The sequence below is a fragment of the Protopterus annectens genome, chromosome 1.part1, assembly GCF_019279795.1.
Source record: "Protopterus annectens isolate FY-2018-M chromosome 1.part1, PAN1.0, whole genome shotgun sequence".
NCBI lineage: Eukaryota > Metazoa > Chordata > Ceratodontiformes > Protopteridae > Protopterus > Protopterus annectens.
Window position 1 is genome coordinate 1,368,551,531 of NC_056726.1, and position 14,246 is coordinate 1,368,565,776.

Genomic DNA, 14,246 nt, shown 5'->3' on the forward strand with positions numbered 1-14,246 from the left:
GCCCATAGCAACCACCAACATACACACAGCTTTCCAAAAACTCCATTTCCTTCTTACTCTCAAGATTTTAGACCAATCACAACAGGGTCACCCTAGCTAAAGCTCTTGAAAAAAATCATTAAAAAAAATTCTTATGTCCTCATTGTCTGCCATTACATACCCTACATATTCAGCAGTATAGACAAGTTCAAGTAAAGTACACCACCTTCTGAAAAACTAATAATTAATTACCACCAGTCAGAGCCAGATCAAAGTCAAATGGGGCCGTAGGCAGAGTAATAGATTGGGGCACCCCCAGAACAGCCCCTCTTGTGGCAACACCCTACCCACCCCCCACAGCAGCCCCCTCCCCAGCCATTCCAGTGTTCCATTACTTGGTTATTTCTCCCTAGTTACCACAAACACTGCTCAAACCTGTCAGTGTGCATACTGTTTTCTTACTTACTTCTGCAGTGATTACAGATATTGAAGTAAAATAGCACAAACAATAATAGCCATTTTCTAATCAAACAATACAGTCTTGCATTGAAAACAGACAGCATGAGCAGTATACATCTCTGCCTTTGAAACTCACATTCATTGAAACGACATTAAAACCCACATTCAAAGAAAATGGATCTGGCCCGTGGAGGATTAAGTTTACCTTTGGGCTGTTTACAAACCATAAACTCCTTGCACACATTTTTAGGGCCATGCATACATGTGTGTGTTCTTTGATTCACCTTCCTGATTGTATCAAGCTATATTCCTTGTATAATACAGCACCAGTTGTTAGAAAGTGTTTTAAATTTGAACATTCTTTCAGTAACCATGAAACAAAATGTATGAAATAATAATGACAAAACTACCCAATTCAGAAAATTTCAACCATAAAAGGTCACTCAGACATTTGGCATTACAATCCACCTATATCAGTCAATAAGCACAATCTCAGCAGAAGTAAAAGTCATCCAAAAAATTACACATTAAAGAGAACTGTAACTCATGAAAACATTACTACTGGCAAACAACTTTATATTTCAGTGTTTCATCTACAAATTCAGTGCTTGCTGCCATTGAAGAATTAAACTGCTTATGTTGCAATAAAAAACTGGTAATCTGGTAATACTGCAATAGGGAATGACTGACCAACTGACAAGTTCGTAGTTACCAGGCATCTCATATAAAGGAAGGAACACTCAGGAGTGCAGAACCCCTACCCCCCTTAAAATGTACCAAATAATTAGTAATCAAAACGGCATTGGAATACTAGCACTCCATCTGCATGGTGTGAAGCAGAATCCACAGCCTTCTGCACTAAAGGCAATTATGCTACTAACACTGCTTTCAAATTGTACAGCACAAATCATGACTGCTATGTGATAAACAAAACAGTTGATTGCACCATTGAAAACACACACAGCATGATCAACAGTAAACTTCTCTCCCCTTGAAACTCACATTTTCATGAAAATGCACTGAAACTCAGAATTCCCTGAAAATGTACTGAAACTCAAACTCACAATTATGTATCAGTCTAGTAGTTGGTGTAGATGATTAAGTCTCTTGTCTCCACTGAAGTTCATAATTCCTTCAGCGGTCTGGTAGTTGGTATAGAGGATTCAAGCTCTTGTCTCCTGTACCAAGTTACAGAGTCAAGCCTTATCAAGTTAATTGACTAACCTGCCTCCCCCCAACTAAGGCATTACACACTATACCTCCATGCCTCTCAATTTCTTAGGACAAGAAATCTGGACCTAGCCTAAAATAATGGGGGAACATAGGTCCAAAAATAGGGAAATATTTTAAATATTGCTCTTATAGACTTAGAAAGTTGCTAGAATAACAGGATTTGTGTTAGTGTGCATTCTCTGATGAAAATGAAGTCTTGAAACTCAAATGTATGACATTATTTAGTCATTTCAATCCTTAGAGATTTGCCAGAAAACCACAATTTTTTGAGGAATATACTAAAATTATGAGGCAAAACTCTGGACATTTGAGAGGTATGCGTACCTTTCAACCACTTAATATAAGAAATCTGGACAAAGCCTGAAATAATGAGGAAGCAATGGACTAAAATAGGGATAGATTTTAAATATTGTTCTTTTTAACTTAGAAAGTTGATAGAATAGCAGGATTTGTGTTAGCATGCATTTTTTCTGAAGGATATGAAGTCTGAAACTCATATATATATATATATATATATATATATATATATATATATATATATATATATATATATATATATATGTCATTATTTAGTGACTTCAATCCTCCTTGAATTGCCAGAAAACCACAACTTTTATGACAAATAGGTCAAAATTATGAGGCAAAAATCTGAATAGTTAAGGTACACATACCACTCATCCTCTTAGTGCAAGAAATCTGGACAAATCCTAAAATGATGGCAATACAATGGCCCAAAAAAGGGATAGATTTTAAATATTGCTCTTTTTAACTTAGTTGCTAGAGTAACAGGATTTGTGTTAGCATGCATTTTCTGAAGGTATGTGTTTATATATATATATATATATATATATATATATATATATATATATATATATATATATATATATCATTATTTAGTGACTTCAATCCACTGTGAATTGCCAGAAAACTACAAATTTTATGATAAACAGACAAAATCTGTGCGGATAAATCCAGACAATTGAGAGGTATTTTAAACACACACACACACACACACACACACACACACACACACACACACACACACACACACACACACACACACACACACACACTCACACACACACACCCACACACCCACACACACACACCTTAACCTTCTCTTTTACCAGAATGGTTAATTTTAAATTCCACGTATAAGTATGGAATGACTTTACATCTGCGGCGTATTGCGTATGTATGCGGCATGCATGGCCTTCAGTAAAGGAGAGGACACTGCCACCATAGTGTTAACATTTTTTTTTTATTTAAGCAGCAAGAAAACCCAAAAGTAGTGAACAAGTGTATTCCAGCAACAGACCCAAACAAAATTCCAAGCAAAACCACAGCTAGTAACATGCAGAATGGCAAGGCTCAGCAATTGTAAAATCCACAGGTTTTATTAAAAAGTTAGCGCTTTTGCAGTGTTCATCACCACTTCATCAGACAAATAAGTAAAGCTAATGAACTTCTTGTATACTAAATTTTAGTATCAATTAACATAACAATGCAGAATCCTAATTCATCCACAAGGCATTTACTTTTAATGTGACAGCATCTAAAAGCAGCAGATAAAAAAGTAACAAGTAAAAACACAAAAATGTAGACTAATACATTTATCTACTTTTCTTTGCCTTTAATACTGGTTTCAGGGGTACATTGTCATTCAGACCCATTTACCTATGTGCTCCTAACATTAAAATCCACTGTAATTCTACATTTTCTGTCCTATTTACTAAGTCCCCCTTCACACTCTCAGTCACAACTTGTAAAATTTGGAATGCAAATGTATGTGTGTTGCCATTTGTTAGTGTGTGTTTTGCTAAAGCACTACAATCATTCTTCTTCTCATACAATACAAATGATCCCGCACTCTCTCGTTCAATTTCCGGCTAGTTTTACCTGTAATAAAATTCGAAACACAAAACACAATGTGCTGCATAAATAACATTCTGTGTATTACAGTCTGCGGAAACCCTAAGTTTCCATAAATAGCCTATCTCTGGATGCTCGGAATACATAGACTGATCAATATAGTCACAGTATGCACATTCCTGACACTTACGTGTACCCCATTGCCTTTCCCCTAAATTATGGTATAATCTAGGATAACATAAACGTTGTTTAAGGCTCTTTTTGTTTTTATACATGAAAATGGGCCATTGGCCTATCAGCTCTTTTACCATCTCATCAGTGTGTAAAATATACCAATTACTTCTGACCACTTCCATAATCCTGTTCACCTCTAATGTATAGGTAATAACCATGGGCATTTTCACAGAACTGCTTTTAGTGTACTTAACTGCATCATTTTGTTGTGAAAAATAGGGCTTCACCCTCCCCCTCTTACCTCATTTGTTTTACTATATGCCTTGTCAATTTCCACATGTCCATACCCTCTACCCATAAAGTCATCTTGTAGATGGCATAGTCCCTCATGAAAGTCCTTGTCATTACAGGATAAATGTGAGGTCCTCATGGCCTGTCCCTTGATAATATTGCTAAAAATGTGTTGTGGATGCATATTTTCCCTGTGCAGATATGTGGGACGATGACATTCTTTCCTGTGAATGCTGGTAGTTAGACCAATTTCTTGGTTGGCTATAGTTACATCCAAAAAGTCAATTTTACTTATGGATTTGCTTAGGGTAAATTTAAGAAAGTTACTGCTGGTGTTCAAATATTGGGTATAGATTTCTAAACTCTCTTCATCCCTCTACCAACCTATAAAAAGTTCATCCAGAAAAAGTAATCTATTATTATATGAGGGTTTGAATTATTTAGACTGTATTGATATTCCCATTCCATCATTACTAAGTTGGCATAGGAGTTCACACAGCTAGTGCCCATAGCAACTCCTGTTTTTTGCCAGTAGTACTTGTCTTTGAAAAAAATATGTTATTGTCTAGAACTAATTCCAGAAGTAGACAGAATAGGTCCACCTGTTTTGATTCAAATTTTCTGTATCTATTTAAGGCACTTTTCACCATCATTATCCCCTCCTGACTAGGAATACATGTAAATAATGAGATCACATCTATAGTTGCCAGGACCACAATGCTTTTACTATTCTCTCCATTGGTTGCATTATATAGATCCCTTAAAAATGTTCTGTATCCCTTAACACTACCTCATATTCATCCAAAGCCTTTCTAAGTTGTTTATCCAGAAACCTGGAGATAGGCTCTGTCAACCAGCCCCCACCCACTACAATGGGCCTAAATGGAGGCCTCATGGGATGCTTATGTATTTTTGGTAACCCGTGCATTTGGGGTATAAGTGGATTTTGCACTATAAAATAATCATGCAGTTCCTTAGTGACAAGTCTTAAATTCAGACATTCTAATGAGCAGTTGTCAAGTCTGCATTTCAAGTCATGCACCATTACTGCATCAATACTAACATAAGTGTGTAAATCACTAAGCATAGTAGACATACTGTCATAATAATAAGTTGAATCAAGAACAACCACTGGTCCCCCCCTTATCTGCTGGATGAATAACAATATTTGTATTGTGTTGCATTTCTAACAAGGCTTGTCATTCACTTTTAGTTAAATTATCTGAGCTACTGTGCCTATTCAGTTCCCTGTGATTGAAAAGCTCATACAAATCATTTTCACAGGCCAATAACAAAACTTCAAAAGCAGGAGGCAATGCTGGTGCAAACGTACTAAGCTTTCTATAAAATTTAACTTCATTGTTTTCACCATCATTACCACACATTAATTTTAATGCTAAATTACTTGCAAATAGATGAATCTCAACAAGCAGTTCTGTAATGTCAGCCCCAGTAGTAGTGACAAAAGTCAAACCTTTAGTCAGCAGCGATTCTTCTGCTGCTGTTAAACTGTAGCTGGAAATGTTCCAAACTAAACTCCTTGTTCCAACCCTCACATTTTCTTGATGGCTCTGATTTGGTTGGATGGTGGAGGCTCCTTCCTCTTCTGGCCCCATCTGTAGTTGTCTAAATTATGAGACTTCCTTCTGGTACTGCGATATGGCAGGGGTAGTCCTGGAAAAAAAGAAGACGAAAATTCCAGCTGGGACTAAAGTATTTCACACCTCACAACCAGACCCATTTCCGCTGTCTTTGGTATCGAAACTACATTACTCAAACCTTGACAGTCCCCTACCAGAGTAGAGTATGTATTAGTTTGTGGCTCTGGTGACGTCACTCTACCTCCATCACCTGGATTAGTATTCATTACACACTGATTATTCGGCACTTCAGCTTCAGAAGTGCAAGAATTTTTTGCAGTAAGTCTCTGGCGAGTTTGTACATTGGGCCAAGAAAAGACTTGTTTGTAAAAATCATTAATGTCCCTTGTCAGTTTCTTCTGTTTTTGTTGTTAACAATTGTTTTTCATATCCCACAAACTTTTCAATTAAGTCATTAGAATAAATATATGCTGCTGCTTCACCCACTGCACTAGTTAAGTCTTCTGGCTGTTGAGATATTTTATCATACACCTCAAATCATACAGGCTGAAAATAAATCTATTAGCAGTTTCAAATAAGCCTGACTGGTGTTTAAATTGATCTGTTGCCAGTCGGGCTTATTTATGAAAAATGATTGTTACAACAAAAATGGAAGAAACTGACAAGGGGCATATGATTTTTCCAAAAACAAGTCTTTACTTGGCCCAAGGTACAAACTCACCAGGAACTTAGTGCAAAAAATTATTGCACTTCTGAAGCTGAAAGGCCGAATAATCGGTGTGTAATGAATAGAACACTGAATCAGGAAGTACATTTATCCAGTCACATTAGTCAGCAAGTGGTGAGAAATGAACTGACTAATCCAGGTGATGGAGGTAGAGTGATGTCACCAGAGCCACAAACTAATACATACTCCATTCCGGTAGGGGACTGTCAAGGTTTGAGTAATGTAGTTTCGATACCAAAGACAGCGGAAATGGGTCTGGTTGTGAGGTGTGAAATACTTCAGTCCCAACTGGAATTTTCGTCTTCTTTTTTCCCAGGACTACCCCTGCTGTATCACAGTACCAGAAGGAAGTCTCATAATTTAGGCAACTACAGACGGGGCCAGAAGAGGAAGGAGCCGCCGCCATCCAACCAAATCAGAACCATCAAGAAAATGTGAGGGTTGGAACAAGGAGTTTAGTTTGGAACATTTCCAGCTACAGTTTAACAGCAGCAGAAGAATCACTGCTGACTAAAGGTTTAACTTTTGTCACTACTACTGGGGCTGACATTACAGAACCGCTTGTTGAGTTTCGTCTATTTGCACGTAATTTAGCATTAAAATTAATGTTTGGTAAGGATGGTGAAAACAATGAAGTTAAATTATTTAGAAAGCCTAGTACGTTTGTACCAGTATTGCCTGCTGTTGTTGAAGTTTTCTTATTATCCTGTGAAAATAATGATGGGTAGAGGGCATGAACATGTGGAAATTGACAAAGTATACAGTAAAACAAATGAGGAAAGAGGAGGGCGGGCCAAGCCCTATTTTTTCATAACAAAGTGATACAGTTAAATACACTAAAAGCAGTTCTGTGAAAATGCCCATGGTTACTACCTATACTTCAGAGGTGGCTTAGGGAAGTGGTGAGAAGTAATTGGTATATTTTACACACTGATGAGAAGGTAAAAGAGCTGATAGGCCAAACGGCCCATTTTTGTGTATAAAAACAAAATGAGCCTTAAACAATGTTTATGTTATCCTAGATTATATCATAATTTAGGGGAAAGGCAATGGGGTACACATAAGTGTCAGGAATGTGCATACTGTGACTATATTGATCAGTTTATGCATTTCAAGCATCCAGAGACAGGCTATTTATAGAAACTTAGGGTTTCATCAGACTGCAATATACAGAATGTTATTTATGCAGCACACTGGGTTTTAAATTTTATATAGGTAAAACTAACCGGAAATTAAAAGAGAGAGTGCGGGATCATTTGTATTGTACAAGAAAAGGGAATAATTGTAGTGCTTTAGCAAAACACACACTAACAAATGGAAACAAACATACATTTGTATTCCAAGTTTTACATATTGTGACTGAGAGTGTGTGTGGGGGGACTTAGTAAATATGACAGAAAATGCAGAATTACAGTGGATTTTAAGGTTAGGAGTGCATAGGGGAATGGGTCTGAATGACCATGTACCCCTGAAACCAATATTAAAGGCAAAGAAAAGCAGATACATGTATTAGTCTGCATTTTTGTGTTTTTACTTGCTACTTTTTATGTGCTGTTTTTAGATGCTGTCACTTTAAAAGTAAATGCTATGTGGATCAGTTAGGATTTTGCATTGTTATATTAATTGATACTAAAATTTAGTATAAAAGAACTTCATTTGCTTTGCTTATTTGTCTGATGAAGCGGTGGTGAACACTGCAAAAGCACTAACATTTAATAAAACCTGTGGATTTTACAACTGCTGAACCTTGCCTTTCTGCCTGTTACTAGCTGTGGTTTTGCTTCGAATTATTTTTTTGTTTTTTTTAATTAATATTTAAGTTTTTTGAAGTCAGTATCCAGGAGGGGTGTGCTTGCACCTGCCTGCGGGCACCCTGTAAGTGAATTGAACTTGCTACGTTTTGCAGCCTTACAATATTTGTGCTACTTCAGCTATAAAGAATATTTCTTCAATACAGGAATCCTAAATAGGAGAGGCAAGCTGCAGTCTTTTGCTCGGTACTGTAATGTTGTATACTGAAAATGTGTTTGCACCCTGACCTTGTGTGGAGCAGTGTTCCACTTAATGAGTGTCAATTGCTTTGAGCTAGATATTCTAAACATAAAGTACATGATGCAGCCCTTTGCTGGTCCTTTGGTGTTTTACTGAATACTCCATGTTTAGCCTGAGCAACCCCTTGTCGGGATAGAAGAGAGTTTTATTGAACCTAATGAGATTTTATTGCTTTGCTCCAAGCATATGGGGTCTGAATGTTGCATTTGAGGTCTGAATGTTAAATATTTGGTCATAATGATTGGGCTGGGCTGTTGGTGATTTACATGGGAAATAGTCTTTATCATGAACAATCCCTTGTTGTGGAGGAAGTAAAGTTGCAATTAACATTAAACAGCAACTGATAGCCAAGGCAGTAAGAATAGTAATAGTAAAAGAGCTGGTTTGGTGCTACTGGGTATGGTAATCAGGTCTCATTATATTGCCTTTTAAACAGTACTTTCAGGATTGTGGTCAGTTAAAAAATTAAGCCATACATTTTTAGAAGCTGATACATGCCTAGAGATGTGACATTTGAGGATGAACAGTGGTGTCTGTTCAAGTTGTAGACAATAGGATATAGCTCTATCTACATTTGTTTCTCTCGATCTATAGATAGCTAGAGATACAGATAAAGATAGATTTTTTTGTGAGTCAGTAGACAGAGATATAGCTATTAAATGGCAGGTGTTTGTCAGGAATATGTCGTTATACTCCATTAGCCGAGGCAGTCAATACCTGGTTTCACAAAGACTGTCTAGACAGTCTTTTACAAAAGATACTACCTGTATTAAAAGTGTATAATCAGTGATGAAAATAATTCCTTTGCAGTTTTTTGAGTATTATATTCACCAATATTTGTTTTTAAGTCTCATTGTGGCTATTTCAATGTAAAAAGTCAGGAATCAATTTGCTTAGTAGGCATAGTGTGGCAGAGAGATGCAAAAGACATCATGATGTCAGCAACTATACTAGCAGCAGGACTATATATTACTTTATGGTTTACAGAGTTTAGCATTGTGCAGTTGTACAGCTTTTTCATCAATTAGTTCTTATCACTTAGTACTGGCACACGCGTGAGCAGGACAGTAACAATAATGTAATTAGTACCATATTTAATTCATAGTTGGTATTGCAAGCATTACTTTATGACTGTCCTAGGATGACTTACTGACATGTTAATTTATGTATTTTTCTATCAGCCCAGGATGCTTTTTGTTATTTGGCATGAACTTCGGAGTACTGGCCATTGCAGAGAATAATATTAGGGAAGCTCTTTGTAAGACTATAAGGGGCATTAATAACAATATCTGATACTGCGGTGGTGGTGCTGCGGTAGCGTTGTCGCCTCACAGTTAGACATTGCCCATTCGATCCTCAGTTAGAGCGTTTTCTGTGTGGCGACATGCGTGAATGGGCGTTCCTTCGTTGAAGGTTGTGCGTTAGACCCGGCAAGCCAGCACGTAAAACTCTACTGCCAATCATTAACGGACCAGAGTTCCCCTGTGGCAACCCCTAACTGGGAAAAAGCCGAAAGACACAAACAAACAAATAACAATATCTGATAAAGGGCAAAGCACTGTGTATTTTTGCCACAAAATAAACATATAGGATAGAACAAACAGAAGGGCCCTACCAGCAGTTATTTATTACAGTTCAGTTCTATGTACTTATAAAACATTTCTTATTCATATAGATAGCTTAGTGACATGAGGAAAATCTGCATATGTCACTGAAGCCAGTTGATTTTGTGCTAATAGCTATATAGCTGCTGTTAGCTGAATCCAACACTGATTATACTGAGAATGACTTCTACAAAGAGACATATAATAACACAGCATTACTCAAGTTTATCAAGTTACCACTATTAAACATTACTAAAGGAACAGATGGAACCAAGCAGATATTTACTGTGCTTGGCCATTTCAGCTAGGATCCCATTCTATGTTCTTGTACAACACACACACACACACACACACACACACACACACACACACACACACACACACACACACGCGCGCGCACACACGCACACGCCAACATGCGCACACGCACACACACGCCAACATGTGCACACGCACACACAAACACACAGTACTTCCTGCCAACATTTTAATCCACATGACCACATTCTTAAAATTTTAGTTGTGAGGCAAATTTTGAGTTATCTTGGCTTTGCCTTTTGTTAAGGCATTCTCATACTGGAAGAGAGAAGGCAGATGCAAATATTGTTTGGAGTTGTTGAAGCTATCACATGAAGCTTAGGGCACAATTAACAGACTGACATTCAGAGTATGTCTTTAGATATCTGGTGTTTATTTTTTACATAAAAAACGTACTGTGTGCAAATACCATTACTGCACATTTTTGACAGTGCTTAACTGCAGATAATAAAAAATATATCCAGAGCAGTATGAATACTATATCATCAGATTACTGGAGATGAGTGTGAATTAATACTATCCTGAACTGAGTTTTGCAAACTTAATTATAAATTACCACTAACATTAATGATGCATTGATATTTATATGCATTAACCGCCTGTCTTCCATAATGCAGATACAGATGAGGGCAAGTCTATGACCTGCTGATGCAGTAAATCACCTTTTTATTAATAATTATATCAGTGTTTTGTATATCAGCTCACAACAAGCAGTGACATGTGTTGTTTGATGTTGCACTGCCCCCATACCAGGATGAAAACCCAAACATTTATTTAAAGTCCTACTTATGGCCAGATATGCAGGCTGTTGACCATATAATACTTACAAAATCTAATAGTTATGAAGTGATGGAGGCCAGTAAGGTCATGGAGATCAATGAATGATACTGAAAATTGTAAACAAAAATGCCAAAGTTTGATAAATTATAATGAATGCAAATGAAAGCAATGCAAAGTAAATACACATCAGGCAGTGGTGGAGAGGTTATATTAATACATTATATGAACAAACTAGAATCGGTCACTGCAATTCTTCAGAGTAACAAAGCAAGAGAAACCTTATTATAAAAGTAAATTTAATTGAAGTGCTTTTCGTTTGCTCAATATGCAAACTTCCTCAGAAATACATTATATGCATAGTACATTAGTATAACATCATCAGGTAACATGGGAAACTTAGGAAAAATAATGGCAATACATTAGGTGAGCACCAGACATAAATACAGTATGGATACTACAAATGTATGTTACACAAAAGTAAAAACAAAAGGCACACATTGCATTAAGGAAGAAATGTATTTGTAACAATGTGGGAAGGTGCATGGTAAACACATTGTTGTAATGCTGTACTGATAGTGATAATGTGTAGGATCACATGCGTGGCTATCTGACTGCTGCCTGGCCTTAACCACTAGCTCTTTAGCTCTTCCCCTCCTTTTGATTTGTCTATGGCATTTCACCCTATCTAACGTACCCTTCTTTGCCCCCTTACTGAACCATTTTACTTCTTCCCTACTCTATTCTGTATGACCATCTTGTTCTATTCCCAGCTCTTTTTTCATTCCTGTACTGTGTCTGACCAATCTATATGCTCTTGTTCTTATTTGTCTGCTCCATTTACTCTTTACTGTCTCTGACCAGTTGTTTTCTCATTCTCATTTTATTTTTCAGCTTAGACAGACATCTGTATAAAATTGGGCTGCCCCTACTTTCCTACTGCTGCATCCAAACTTGGACTCTCATACCTTGAAGACCTGTGATATCCTCCCTTCAGCCTATGAGGACAACCTTTTCTAAACTCATCTAAGTGTAGGTGTTATGTTACAGTTTCAACTGTTAAATCCTTCACTGCATCTTTTTTTTATTTATTATTGTTTTACTGGCTTGCTCACTCACACAGACTATCCCCTATCATTCTTTCCTACTCATGATTTAGGTAGTCAAACGTGATTCCCTTATTTTGCCACTAGACGACAGTATACCACAAGCAAAGCAATCTCTACTATAATTAAATGGAAAGGAGAATATTATAGTAAAGAGAAGAGAACTAAACTATTTAAGTGCAAACTCCTGGTCATGTCTGTTGCTTACTAGCTAACAGCCCTTGTCCACATGGAAACGTAGTTCCTTATTACAACTTTGTGCCCACTTTTAAACTAGTCTTTTCTTTTTTTTTTTTTACCCAAAGAAATATATACTTATCTTATAGTTACAAACCAAGTGATTTTTTTATTGTTTTCTTTCAAAAATCTTGCTTCTGTTACAGCTGGGCAGGACCCACTCCATTCACTCTCGCTCTGCTCTGGCTCACTTTGTTCCCCTACCCTACCCCCATTCTCACCCACCCCCACTTCAATTACATTTATACTTATCCTTGCCCAACCTCCTCAGCCATCCACCAATCCAACTCCTCCTCCTCCATACCCCACCCAGTTTCCAAACTCTCACTTAAACATCCCATATATCTGACATCGTCACTACATACTTCACCTCCCCTGCTACTCCATAACCATATACTGAATAAACCATATACTGAACAACCTCACTCCCTCTCACTTAAATCTTTCCTACCTTCCATACCTGCATTATACCATAACACTCTACCCTCAAATCACTAGTACTACCCATAAATCCCTATCCATACTTCACTAACAAACCCACTCTACCATAAGAACTAACCTCACACATACACCTACTATACGCTACTCCCCACAGTAATGCTTCCCTTACCCAATATTTTTCTCCTTTCTTTGACTGTATACCTCTCTCTCCTTCTAACACTCACTTCACTTCACCCAACCTACATGCCACCCAAACCCACATCTACTGCAGCCACCTACAGTGTCACCCTCTCCAGCTACTCTGCAATCTGCTCTAGTCTGTATGCCACAGATTTAATTTTACAAAATAAACTATCCTCTCTCCACAACATAGTTTCCTAGTAACATTCACCATAACTATTTCACAAAAAGAAGCTCCATCTTAAACCTTTATCTACTCATCCTAGCCTAGTCCAGTGTGGTGATATACACCCTAAACCTAGCCCTTCCTTTCCCTCTCAACATGCCCCTAACACCACAAAGCCCCTAAATTTCACTACCCTGAATATTCAAAGCATAAAGAATAAAATTCCCACTCTGCAAGCTTGATTAAGTGAATATAAACCAGATTTTACTGCCTTAATGGAAACCTGGCTAAAACCATACATAAAGGACATTGAATGTCTTCCCCCTAACTATTCATACCTTAGATCAGATAGACTCCACAAAAAGGTGTTGGCATTGCCTTATTATATCTAAGTACCTTCACAGTGATCCCATACTCAAAGCCTTTTCCCCTTTTCTCCACCACAGGGTTATTTATTACCTTCTTAAAACTAAACAAAACCAAATGTATTTGTATCATATACATTCCCCCAGGCACAAAATATTCCTATTCTCAAAGGCATTTTTGCCTGGAGTACCAACAATATAAAAAATGAAACAATCATCTTAGGCAACGTTAACATAAATGGGATAAACATCTCTACAAACAACCCTTCCTCATATATCAACCTTCATATCTATACTCAACTAATCTCTGATATTACTAGACCTGACAAAAGGAATAGCAAAGGTTCAATCCTGGACTGAATAATGGTTTCTGACCCTAATAAGATTATCACCTCTGGAACACTCCCAGACAGTAAAAGTGACCACTCTCCAGCATTCATAATACATAAGCCCTCTTCTAGACCACCTATACACCAATATAGACACACCCGAGACTTATCCCATTTCTTTCCAAATACTTTTAATGACATCTTGTATAATAACTGGAATCCTCTAAGATTTTTCCCACTTAATGAAGCCATAGAATTCTTCAATTCCACATTTCTTAGTGTCATAAACAGTCTTGCCCCCTCTCCGCCTAAAAAGAGTCAAGGCTAAACAAGCC